This window comes from Microtus oregoni, unplaced genomic scaffold (assembly GCF_018167655.1).
Source record: "Microtus oregoni isolate MIOR12 unplaced genomic scaffold, Mior012 000015F_ref0000493, whole genome shotgun sequence".
Lineage (NCBI taxonomy): Eukaryota > Metazoa > Chordata > Mammalia > Rodentia > Cricetidae > Microtus > Microtus oregoni.
Window position 1 is genome coordinate 18,867,419 of NW_024543074.1, and position 11,588 is coordinate 18,879,006.

Consider the following 11,588-nt stretch of genomic DNA (forward strand, 5'->3'; position numbering starts at 1 on the left):
CCTGCCTCTGTGTCTGGTTTGTAAGTGGGTGCTGGAGATCAAGAGCAGGTCTCCTGCTTGCACAGGAAGTGCTTTACTGAGCCACTGCCCTACCCTACTAGCCCTGTTGTTGCTCCTCTTCCTCCTCCTCCTCTTCCTCATTTTTCTTCACAGCCTTACATTAGTCTTACATTAGTACTACAAGATCTGCCAGCCTCATCTTGTGTATTCTCTACTATAGACCTAAAGAAGCCTTTTCTCTTTTCCTTCTTCCTCTTCCTCTTCCTCTTCTTCTTCTTCTTCTTCTTCTTCTTCTTCTTCTTCTTCTTCTTCTTTTTATGATAGGGTTTCTCCATGTAGCTTTGGCTGTCCTGGAACTTGCTCTGTAGACCAGTGTAGACCAGTCTTTCCTCCAACTCACAGAGATCCACCTGCCTCTGCCTCCTGCTTGCTGGAATTAAAGGCGTGTGCCACCATCACCAAGCATGAGAAGCCATTTTTCTTTATTTCTTTCTTTTTTTTTTCTTTTTGTTTTGTTTTTTGTTTTTTCAAGACAGGGTTTCTCTGTAGCTTTTTGGAGCCTGTCCTGGAACTAGCTCTTATAGACCAGGCTGTCCTCGAGCTCACAGAGATCTACCTCCTCTGCCTCCCGATTAAAGGTGTGCGCCACCACTACCCAGTGGAGAAGCCATTTTCCTAAGAAGTCTTTGTTCCTTCTGTTGGAGAATAGAGTTAATAAGTGAAACATGAGTTCTAGGTGTGCTATGTGTATGCATGTGTATGTGTATCTCCATATATGCACATAAATTTGCAATTATTTCTGTATCTACCCATATTCAGGTATGCATGAACTTATACTGAAAGCTCCGATTTTAATTCACTGGCATTTTTTGGATGTCATAATGTATTACTACTGCGTTTCCATCTTTGAAATTTATGGTCTTGTGCTTTCATTCTTTTTTTTTTTTAAATATTTATTTATTTATTATGTATACAATATTCTGTGTTTATGCCTGCAGGCCAGAAGGGGGCACCAGACCCCATTACAGATGGTTGTGAGCCACCATGTGGTTGCTGGGAATTGAACTCAGGACCTTAACCTCTGAGCCATCTCTCCAGCCCCTTGTGCTTTCATTCTTACCATTGTCCAGGGACATAAGAAACACATTGGCTACTTTAAAAACATCAAAGCAGATTCTAGAAATACTACCTTTTACACTACCTTTTTGCAAATTCAGCAACTAGAACTTCATTTTCCTCAAAAAAATTTGAGCAGCCAGCTCTGGGAACAAAAAATTTTCAGGGCTGGAGAGATGGCTTAGCGCATAAAACCTTGGGTTGCTCTTTCAAAGAACCTGGGTTTTTGTTCCCAGCACCCACATAGAGGCTCATAACCATCTGTAAGTTCAGTTCCAGGGATCCAGTGCCTTTTTCTGGCCTCTGCCAGCACTACTGCACATACATGGTGCATATGAATACTACAGGCAAACACTCATACACATAAAATAAAAATAAGTAAATCTAAAAAAACTGAATTCTTTCTTTTTTCCTCCTATTTATTTACCTATTTATTTATTATCAGCTGGATCCTAACATACTTCCTGATAACCGAATTCGGTTGTTTGGCCTCAATCCTTACTTTTCCTTTGCCTGAGAAGCATTCTAAAAGGATTTACCTTCAGGACTGTGCCCCAACCGACTTTCTTGTATTGTTTATCATGCTACTTCTGGTCATGTTGGTACGTACAGAGATTTTTGAAACTTTGAAAACCACGATACTTGCTCATCCTGCTGGTGCTATGGGCCTCCAGTGTCTCCTTTTGTTTCCTTGTATTAGACAGGATCTCAGTGTGCTAGCCTGAAACTAGCTCTGTAGACCAAGTGGTCCTGAATTTACAGAGATCTGCTTGCCTCTTGCCTCCAAGTGTTGGGGGTAAAGGGCTACACCACCAAGCATTTTTCAACTTTTATTTTATCATTACTCGGTGCGTACGTGTGCTTGTGAAGGAAGCAGGGACACGCACATGCTGCGGCATGCGTGTGGAGGTCAGAGGACAATTTTATGGAGTCTTTTCTCTCCTTTTTCCTTACATGGGTTCCAGGGACCAAGATGAGGTCATCAGGAATGTGTGACAAGCCCGGTTTCCTGCTGAACCTGTTTTCTAAGGAATGGCTTTCTTTTGAAATCTCCTTTTCTCAGTACTTACTCTATCATTAGGCCCCAGAGAGTGCTGTTAATTTAGTTACTCGTGCATTTACCAAATGCCACGACATTTTAGCGAGGAAGACTCTCTTGTTTTCCTAGGACCTTGAAAAATCTGAGAGGAGAGAGATGATCACCAAATGTTAGACAAGTTTTCGTGGCACCCTTTGCAGCAAGTGTTGGTGAAAGAAAGAAACCATAGGGCTAGCAAAGGAACTAAAGGCCTGCCTATTAGTGGTGCCGCTTGCAGGGAGATTTCCTCCTGATAGATCAGTCCGCACCATAAATATGTGTTCAGTTCACTATGAGGACTATAAAACTCTACCATGAATTCTATTGTTTAGGATTCTAATCATGTTGGTTATGCCATTAACTAAAGCAGAGTTCCCTTTCCCCTCCTTAACGGGCAAGTTTTGTATCTTAGAAGACTTTGCCTTTTAGTTAAATGTTTGACAAGCAAAAGAAAGAACAGAGTCACAGAAAGAATGAGTCCATGATAAAATTCCATGATAAAAAAATAGAAATAAGGAACTTGTTACATCCTGTGCTCGGTGTTTTGCGATAATTGAAACATTTTCTGGAGAGAGCAGTATGATACGTAATAAAGAGCTGGGAAAGCACTGAGCCATGAAGACCTTCTTTAGAGCCCAGTTACTGGCTCTTGCTTCAAAAACGTTTAGAAAGCTGGGGATGTAGCTTACTTGCCTAGCAAGCGTAGGGTCCTGTGTTCATTGCACAGCGTTGTATAAAGAGAGCGTGGTGGTCGCTATGTAATCCCAGCATCTCAACTATGTGAGGAGCTCAAGATCAGTCTGGCATCCATTTCAAAAGGAAAACTTTTTTTTTTTTTTTTTTGGTTTTTCGAGACAGGGCTTCTCTGTAGCTTTGGTGCCTGTCCTGGAACTAGCTCTTGTAGACCAGGCTGGCCTTGAACTCCCAGAGATCTGCCCGCCTCTTGCCTCCTGAGTGCTGGGCTTTTTTCTTTTTCTTATGATTTATTTATTTTTATTTTATGTGCATTGGTGTTTTGCCTGCATGTATGTCTGTGTGAGGGTCTCGGATGCCCTGGACTGGAGTTACAGACAGGTGTATACAAGTAACAGGAATCTGAAAAGAAAGAGCAGAGGATGGCGAGTGGAGTGCTGTGTGTGCGTGTGTGTGTGTGTGTGTGTGTGTGTGAAGAGACTGTGATGGGTAGTTTTAATTGTCAGATTGACTCAATGGAGAATCACTCGGGTAGAGAGTCTCAGAGAGGGATAGGCTAGCTCAGGTTGGCCTGTGGGCAGCTCAGAGGATCTTGACTATGTGTGAGGATCCAGGCCACCGGGAGCAGTACAGTTCCTGGCCAGGGGTTCGTGGACTGTGTGAGGTTAGAGAGAGTGTTGAACACAAGCAAGTATACAACCCTTTCTCTCTACTTGACTATGGATGCCACGTGACTAGCTATTTCTTTTTTCTATTGTTTTTATTGATCTATATATTTTTCTCTACACTCCCCTCTCTTCCTCTCCCCTACCCTTTTACCCTCTCCCATGCTCCCCATACTCCTAATTTACTCAGAAGAGCTTCTCTTTTTTGTATCTAGCTATTTTCAAGTTCCTGGTACCTTGACTTCCCCACAATAACGGACTGTATGTAACCTGCCATTGTGATCAAAAGTAGATCTTCTCTCCCCTGAATTGCTTTTTGTCAGGGTGTTTTATCAAAGCAAGAGAAATAAAGCTAGAACAAAAAGTAATGAACCATGGAAAGGGAGACAGAGTAACACAAGAAAGTTTCCAGAACTAAACTTACAACTTTCTGAACCCAGCCTGACTGTCTGGCTCAGTGAGTGAAGAAATGCACATCAAAGATAGAGCCTTCCAGAATTAACAACGAAAACAGCTCGGTGCAAATGTATTTCTACATGTAGATTGACAAAAGGATTTCATGAAACTGTTCAGCTGTTAAACCAGAAGGTAGGATCCAATCAGTTTTTTTTTCCAGTTCCAAAGTCTTTATTGTTTTAGAAAAGATGATCCATTCTGTGGAATGAAGAGTTGTGCCCAGGGATCCATCAGTAATGCTGAGAACTATCCATCTCTACTCATATACCCAGTCATGAGCACAAGACTTATAGTCAACCAGTTCTTCAGGCTTAAATCATAGACTCATCTTTCTCTGCACTTTGCACTGAATCATTGCCATGAATGATGTTCCTGCCAACTTGAATGCAAAAATCCCCTCCAATGGTGCCTGGCTTAGAGTCAGCTGGATTGGTCTCTCCCAGCATCATTCCGCCTGTCTTCACCACATTGAGCCCCTCCCAGACCATGGCCACCACAGGCCCCGAGTTCATGTACTTCACCAGCCCTGGGAAGAAAGGACGGTCTTTCAGGTCAATGTAGTGCTGTTTCAGGTGTTCCTCAGAAGCCTGAAGGAACTTCATGGCCACCAGGCGGAACCCCTTCTGCTCGAAGCACTTGATGATCTCGCCCACCAGGCCACGCTACACGCCATCTGGCTTGATGGCAATGAAGGTACCCTCGAGGTTGGCCATGGTCCGAAAGTTAGTTGGCTGGACGGCCGGTGTGTAAGATGAGAGATGGGAAGAAAGAGCAGAGGGACCACCAGGCGGGCGCGGGGCAAGGAAGGAGGGGTGCAGGGCGGGCTTTTTTTTTTTTTTTTTTTTTTTTTTTGGTTTTTCGAGACAGGGTTTCTCTGTGGCTTTTGGAGCCTGTCCTGGAACTAGCTCTGTAGACCAGGCTGGTCTCGAACTCACAAAGATCCGCCTGCCTCTGCCTCCCAAATGCTGGGATTAAAGGCGTGCGCCACCATCGCTCGGCTTCCAGTTTTAAAGTAATGTAATTTCCAACTTAGGTTTTGGAAGACAAATTATCATGTTAATCAAGTGAGGTGATCAAATAAAGATATTTTGAGACAACTGAGATCTTTAAAAAAAATTTATTATCTTACCCTTTTTCAGAAAGTTACTGGAGGATGCGCTCTATCAAAATGTAAGAGAAAAATCAATACAGAATCCAGAACACAAAGGACTCACACAAGAATGAAATCCCACCATAACACTGAAGAGAAATCCCAGAATAGTTATGCAACTGGCTTAGTATTCAACAGTTAAGATTGTATTAGGAAGGCTTTTCCAAGAAACAGCCGAAAATGTGTATAACTTGATCAGGCCGAGTGAATATTTACAGTTCTGACAAAGCATTGGAGCGGAAATTAATGCTGGGCACATAGAAAGTTTAATAAACCAAAAAGTGTGACAATAACTGATCCCGGGGAAAAAAATGAAAGGCTGATAAAGGAAATACAGCTGCTTTGTGCTACATACTCTGTTAATAGTAGTACTGAATCCATAAAAATGTAAATTAAAATTTTATTTAGCCCACAAGCAAATTGACGTTTGGAGAGGATGCGGGGAAGATGAATGAAGGACTGAATTGGCGAGGGACCAATAACGCGATACCACGGTTAGTGGGAAACAGACCCCTCTGTTCTCGGTGAAGACAGGGGAAGTTTTCCTGCAGTCTTGAACCCCCTTCGGATTGATCTTGGACACTTTATAAGGAAGATCAGGGACGAGAGCGGAGAGATTGATGGCGGGGGTCGAGGGAGTTGGAACGGGGTGGCGGTATTGCTCCCAACTGCTTTGGAGGAATCTGCGGGCAGTGTTATCTCAACCCGGAGGCCCAGGAAGCCGCGTCTTGGAAGCCAGAAGTTCTGGCGTCGCCCAGGGCTCCCAGATGGCCCTGTTTTCGCAAGGAACGCGTGGCCTGGAGAGGCTGATCCGCCTGGGGGCAGAGGGCTCTGCAGCTGTGCAGGAGGTGCTGGCGCCGAGTTCCGGCCGATTAGCCGGGCGGGAGCTCTGAGCTGGGTCCAGGCAAGAGGACAAGGCCCGGCCCTGTTGTCGGAGTGCGGTCGTGGGTCCAGGGCGGGTGGGAGACTTCCATAGGGGCGCTGCCGCCGCGGGAGGGAAGCAGCGGTTCCATCCCTGCTCTCTGAACCGCAACGGCCAGCAAAACTAAGACCCATCTGCTGTTCGCAACTCAAGACTTCACCTGAAGCCCTCTGCTCTCACACCCACCTCAGCCCATTCCTCTCCCACTTCAGCTTCATCCCCCACCCCACCCCATTCCTGGATCCCTCTCCCACCCTAGCCTCAAACCCCCCCCCCCCATTCCTCCCCACAGACCTGGATCCTTCGATCCTTCTCTTCCACTCCAGCCTCATTCCCCCCACCCCCCACCCCAGACCTGGATCCTTCTCTTCCACTCCAGCCTCATCCCCTCCCCCCCTCAGACCTGGATCCCTCTCGCAATCCCAGCCTTATCCAAACCATACTGGCATATCCTGCCCAGGACCTTCCCTGACCCTCCTCCCTTCATACTTGGATCCTTCTAGCCCCATCCCCTCAGATCTCGAGCTCTCTCCCCGACCATGGGCCTCTCCCCATCCCATCCTCAAGCCAGACCTGGAATCCTCTTCCACACTTTGGACCTACCCCTAGCCTCGCCTCAGCCTGACTCACCTCAGGGCTGGATCTCTCACCCAGAGCTCAGCCCAGAGAATTGCCCCAGCTGTCTCCCCGCCAGGCCCTTATTCCCGAAAGGGTCTGTTCCGAAATGCCGCAGGCCGGAGGGCAGGTGGCTGAGCTGCACGTACTCTCCACAACCCCCGCTGGACCAGGTCCACCCCTCAGCCCTGCCGCGAATCTCTGCGGGGTGTGTTAGGATCAAAGCGAGCCTCAGCCGGCTCTCCACCTCAAAGCACGAGGCAGGGCAGAGCTGTCAACCTGGGCAGGAAATCTCCGGGTTTGGGTAGAAAAGAACGGAAGGAGCTAATGGGAGGGTGGTGTTTGGGTAATATCAAGGTGCGTGTACGTTGATTTTTGAGGAACATCTAGAAACTTGGAAATCAACAGAAACAGCCGGAGACGGCCCATATGATTGCACAGGGAAGTTAAAATAAGCGAGAGGGGAGGCAAGGCGGCAGGGAATGCTATCATTTTTACAGCCTTAGAGTGCTCCTTGGCTTTCAAAACGAATGTAACCAAAAACTGTTTAAAAGAACCGCTAGTCACCTTTGTTTACTCCAAGTCTTAAATTTCCCAGCAAGCTCCCCACTTACTAGCTGTGTGATCTTGGCCAAGTAACTTCATTTAGGAGCCTGGTTTGCTTATCTGTTAAATGAGGGTAGTAACACAGCTGCTTAAGAGCTAATGACAAGGTAGGCAAATTGCTTTGTGCAGCCTGTGATGGGCACAGACTAGAAGTCCAAAGAACCTTATGAATGAAGGTATTCTAAATGAATAAGGCAGTTTGTAGTCAAAAAGCGGCCTCTTGTCCACAATACCTGTGTGTCGAGGAGCTGGAGTGGAGGCGATCCAATTTGAATGTGGGTTTATTGAGCAAACCAAAGTTGTCAAAGAGCGACCCATAATAGAGCTGCTTGTGTGAAGAGTTTGAGGTCTTTTAAAATGTTAATTTGTACCTGGACAGTTCCCAGGTTGTAGAAGCTTAGGGTGAGATGGGGGACAAAAGGGGACAGAGTCTTCCAGCGTGACATTTTATTCATTATTGCGTATTTCACTTTACAAAAAGTGTTTCTCCTACGAAAAATGAATCTCCCGTTCCATTAGGCAGAAGCGTCTCTGACAAAACTTAGACTGTCCAGGAGAAAAGCTGAGGTTATTTGCTATGACTCATCAGAGAGAAATTCAGGTAAAGTATATTTTCACCTTAACATCCTAGCTAAAGCTAAAACGACAATGAACATGCGATCTGAACCAGAGCTTAATTCCAATGCTTTCTTTAGACTCTACTAAATGTTTTCCTTAAACAGGGATAACAAAATCAATATCCTTCATTAAATGATTCACAGTGACGACACTGTCCCCCTGATAACAAATTTGAATGGTTCCGGGAACAATCCTCTAAGATTTACTTATCAACTAAATTTACTTAATTTATTTTTGTATGCGTGGGTGCATGATGTGTGTGTGTGGCTCTTCTGAGGTGGTCAGAGGACAAGTTTGTGAAGTTAGTTCTTTTCTTCCACTTTTACATAGGTTCCAGGGATCAAATTCAGGTGGCCAGGCTGTGTAGCAAGTGCCTTTACCCATCGAGCTAACCCTTGTATGTTTATTTTGTCTAAACACCTCCCACACACTCCTAAAGTGGAATATACAATATCTTATTCTTCAATTTGCCTTTTAAAATTTTAACCATGTGTGTAACTCCTCTTATCATTCCATTGTATATGTCCATTCTTTTCATTGTTGTTGCCCTTCTGGATTTTTGTTTTTGGTTGTTGTTTTGTGTTGTGTTGATAGAGTCCGTCTATGGAGCCCAGGCTGGCCTGCTGCCCCAGTCTTCTAAGTGCTGGGATTACAGATGTGCAGCACCGTGTTGAACCTCACTCCCTTTAGCAGTTCTATAGTGTGGTCTGGGGAGAGGGCTTAGTGGATAAAGTGTTTGTTGTACAAGCATAAGGATCTGAGTTCTAATCTCCAGCACACACATAAAAAAGCTGGGTGTGACATCATGTGCCTCTGTGCTGTAATACTGTAATTCAATTGTTATACACACATACACACAAATAGTACACTATTATATACATGTACTATTTAGTTATTTTTTTTTGACAGCTTATTTATGTTTCTCTCTCTTTTTTTGTTTAGACATGGTTTCTTTGTGTAGCCCTGGCTGTCCTGGAACTTGCTCTATAGACCAGGCTGGCCTCAAAGTCACAGAGATCTGCCTGCCTCTGCCTCCAGAATGCTGGGATTAACGGTATGCAGCATCACTGCCCAGCTTCTTTTTTAAACTTTTACAAATAGCGCTTCTGTTTTGTTGTAACCAGGCAGTGGTGTACACCTTTAATCCAGGCACTAGGGAGGCAGTGGTAGGCAGACCTCTGTGAGTTCTGAGTTCGAAACCAGACTGATCTACAAGGGCTAGTTCTGGGCTAGAGAGATAGCTCAGAGGTTAAGAGCACTGGCTGTTTTCCAGAGGTCCTGAGTTCAATTCCCAGCAACCACACAGTGGCTCACAGCCATCTGTAATGAGATCTGGTGCCCTCTTCTGGTCTGCAGGCATACGTGCAGGGAGAACACTGTATATATAATAAATAAATCTTTTTTTTTTTAAATAAAAAAAAAAGCTAGTTCCAGGACAGACTCTAAAGCTATCCTGTTTTGGACAAATAAAAAATAAAAACAAAACAAAACAAAACAAAAAAATATAGTACTCCATAAAATTCATTATATTGGCGGTTCTTGCACAGGAAAGGTTTGGAAATATTGGAATTGGTGGGGTTAAGTTATGTGTGTTTAAAATGTGGACAGATATCGCCGAACTATTCAAAATAAAGAAAGCTTGGTGACTTTTTTTTTAAGCCTAGTGGTCTTAACTATACACCCCACAGTTCCTCAAAAAGTTGTGAGCACATTTTTGTTTGTTTGTTTGTTGAGATAGGAATTCTCTGTGTAGCCTTGGCCATCCCAGAATTCTCTGGCCTCAAACTGCCTCTGCTGGGACTAAAAGCATGCAATACTACCACCACACTCAGCCTGTGTGAAGACATTTAAAAAGGCAACCCCTGGGCTTAAAACTATGTTAAAAAATATCTTTAGGGGCTGGAGAGATGGCTCAGTGGCTAAGAGCATTGGTTGCTCTTTCAGAGTATCTGGGTTTGATTTCCAACACCACATGACGGCTGACAAAGCATTGTAACTCCTGTTTCAGAAGATCTGCTGTCCTCTTCTGGTCTCGAAGGGCACTGTACACTTGTGGTATTTCATGTGTATATACAGGCAAAACACCAATATTCAGGAAAAAAAATACCTTTGTTTTTCTGTGTACAGGTGCTTTGTCTGCAAGTATGCCTACAAATCAGAAGAGGGCATCAGCTTGTGAGCCACCATGTGGTTGCTGGGAGTTGAACTCAGGACCTGTGGAAGAGCAGCAGCCAGTGCTCTTAACTGCTGAGCCATCTCTCCAGCCCCTCACTGTGATATTATCATACATAAATATAATTGTAATTTGCTCATGATCCTCTTTGTATTTTCTCTTGACAAACTCAATGGTTCCAAAGACAGTATTTCACCCTGTGCTTTGTAATAAATGTTCAAAGTTCCATGGGCTCCATCTGCTTTGGACTTTGAAGCGCATCCCTAATGGATCACTGGGCAGAAAGTATGAAAATAAATGCCCTCATTCTTTATATGTGGCAGCAGCTGTGCACTCCAATGTTGTTTGTGGGAGGGGCTTGTTTGTAGAGACTAGGGTGTTTCTTTATTTGGTAGTTTGGCACTTTTGTAAATTGACACAGAGGACATCAAAGGCACAGAGCTTCAAGAAACTATGTTGCTAAGGGGCTGAAGAGACATGGCTCAGTGGTTCAATTCCCAGCAACCACATGGTGGCTCACAATCACCTGTAAAGATATCTGGTGCCCCCCTCTGGCCTGCAGGCATACATGCAGACAGAACACTGTACATAATAAAAATCGTTGAGACTACAATTCTAAACAGGTCAAAATGGGACCTCAGCTGTAGACGCTTGTGAATCCGCATTCCAGGGCGACTCACTGGCTCTCCAGTCTTCTCCCAGGTGCTGTGCTCTTCCCTTTCTCCTTTAGTCTATAACGTTCCTATACTACATAGTTCCTACTGAATGTTTTGCTTCCTTAACTTTCCTTGTGAGATGGATGGGTGTGGTGGCTCACACCTGCAATCCCAGCATTTGAGATGCTAAGGAAGGAGATCACTGTGGGCACCAAAGAAGCTACAAGGTGAGAATCTGCCCCCAAAACCAAGTATAATCACCTTTCCTTTGCCAAGGTCCTATTTCTCATAGGTTCTTTTTGACTGTAAATAATATATCTTCACCAAATAACTTTCTTTTTACATTTTTTTTCTTCTTGTAGAGTTGGGGGATTGGACCCAAGGCCCCATGCATGCTAAGCAAGCAGTCTATCAGAGCTATGCTACACAAGAAAAAGCTATTTCTTCTCCATTTATTTAATTTTGTCTTTTTGAGACAAAGTTTCTTGTGTAGCCCTGAGATTTGCCTACCTCTGCCTCCCAAGTGCTGGGATTAAAGGTGTGCAAAACCACCACCCGGTTCGCGAGTGGAAGGACAGTCTCAGAGGACAAGGATGCGGCAATGGTTCTCTCCTTTCTCCACATGGGAGTCAGGGATTGAACTCCAGCTGTCAGGTTTGGCAGCAAGCACTTTTACCCAGTGAGCGTCTCAATGGCTCCCCCAGCTGGTCTTGAATTAATGTGCTCAAATGATGCTTCTACCTCAGTCTCCTAAGCACTGGAGTCGCGGTGAGTGCCTCTACCTTGACACCAGCGCAAGTTTTGGAATCAGAGCATTAGGAGCTTGGGTCTCTCTCTGTG

General features: G+C 44.7%; 1 pseudogene; it reads right to left on the bottom strand.

Annotated features, from left to right (window-relative positions):
- Positions 1-4,264: 4,264 nt before the first annotated feature.
- Positions 4,265-4,721, bottom strand: LOC121456767 (annotated as a pseudogene).
- Between the last annotated feature and the right edge of the window lie 6,867 nt (positions 4,722-11,588).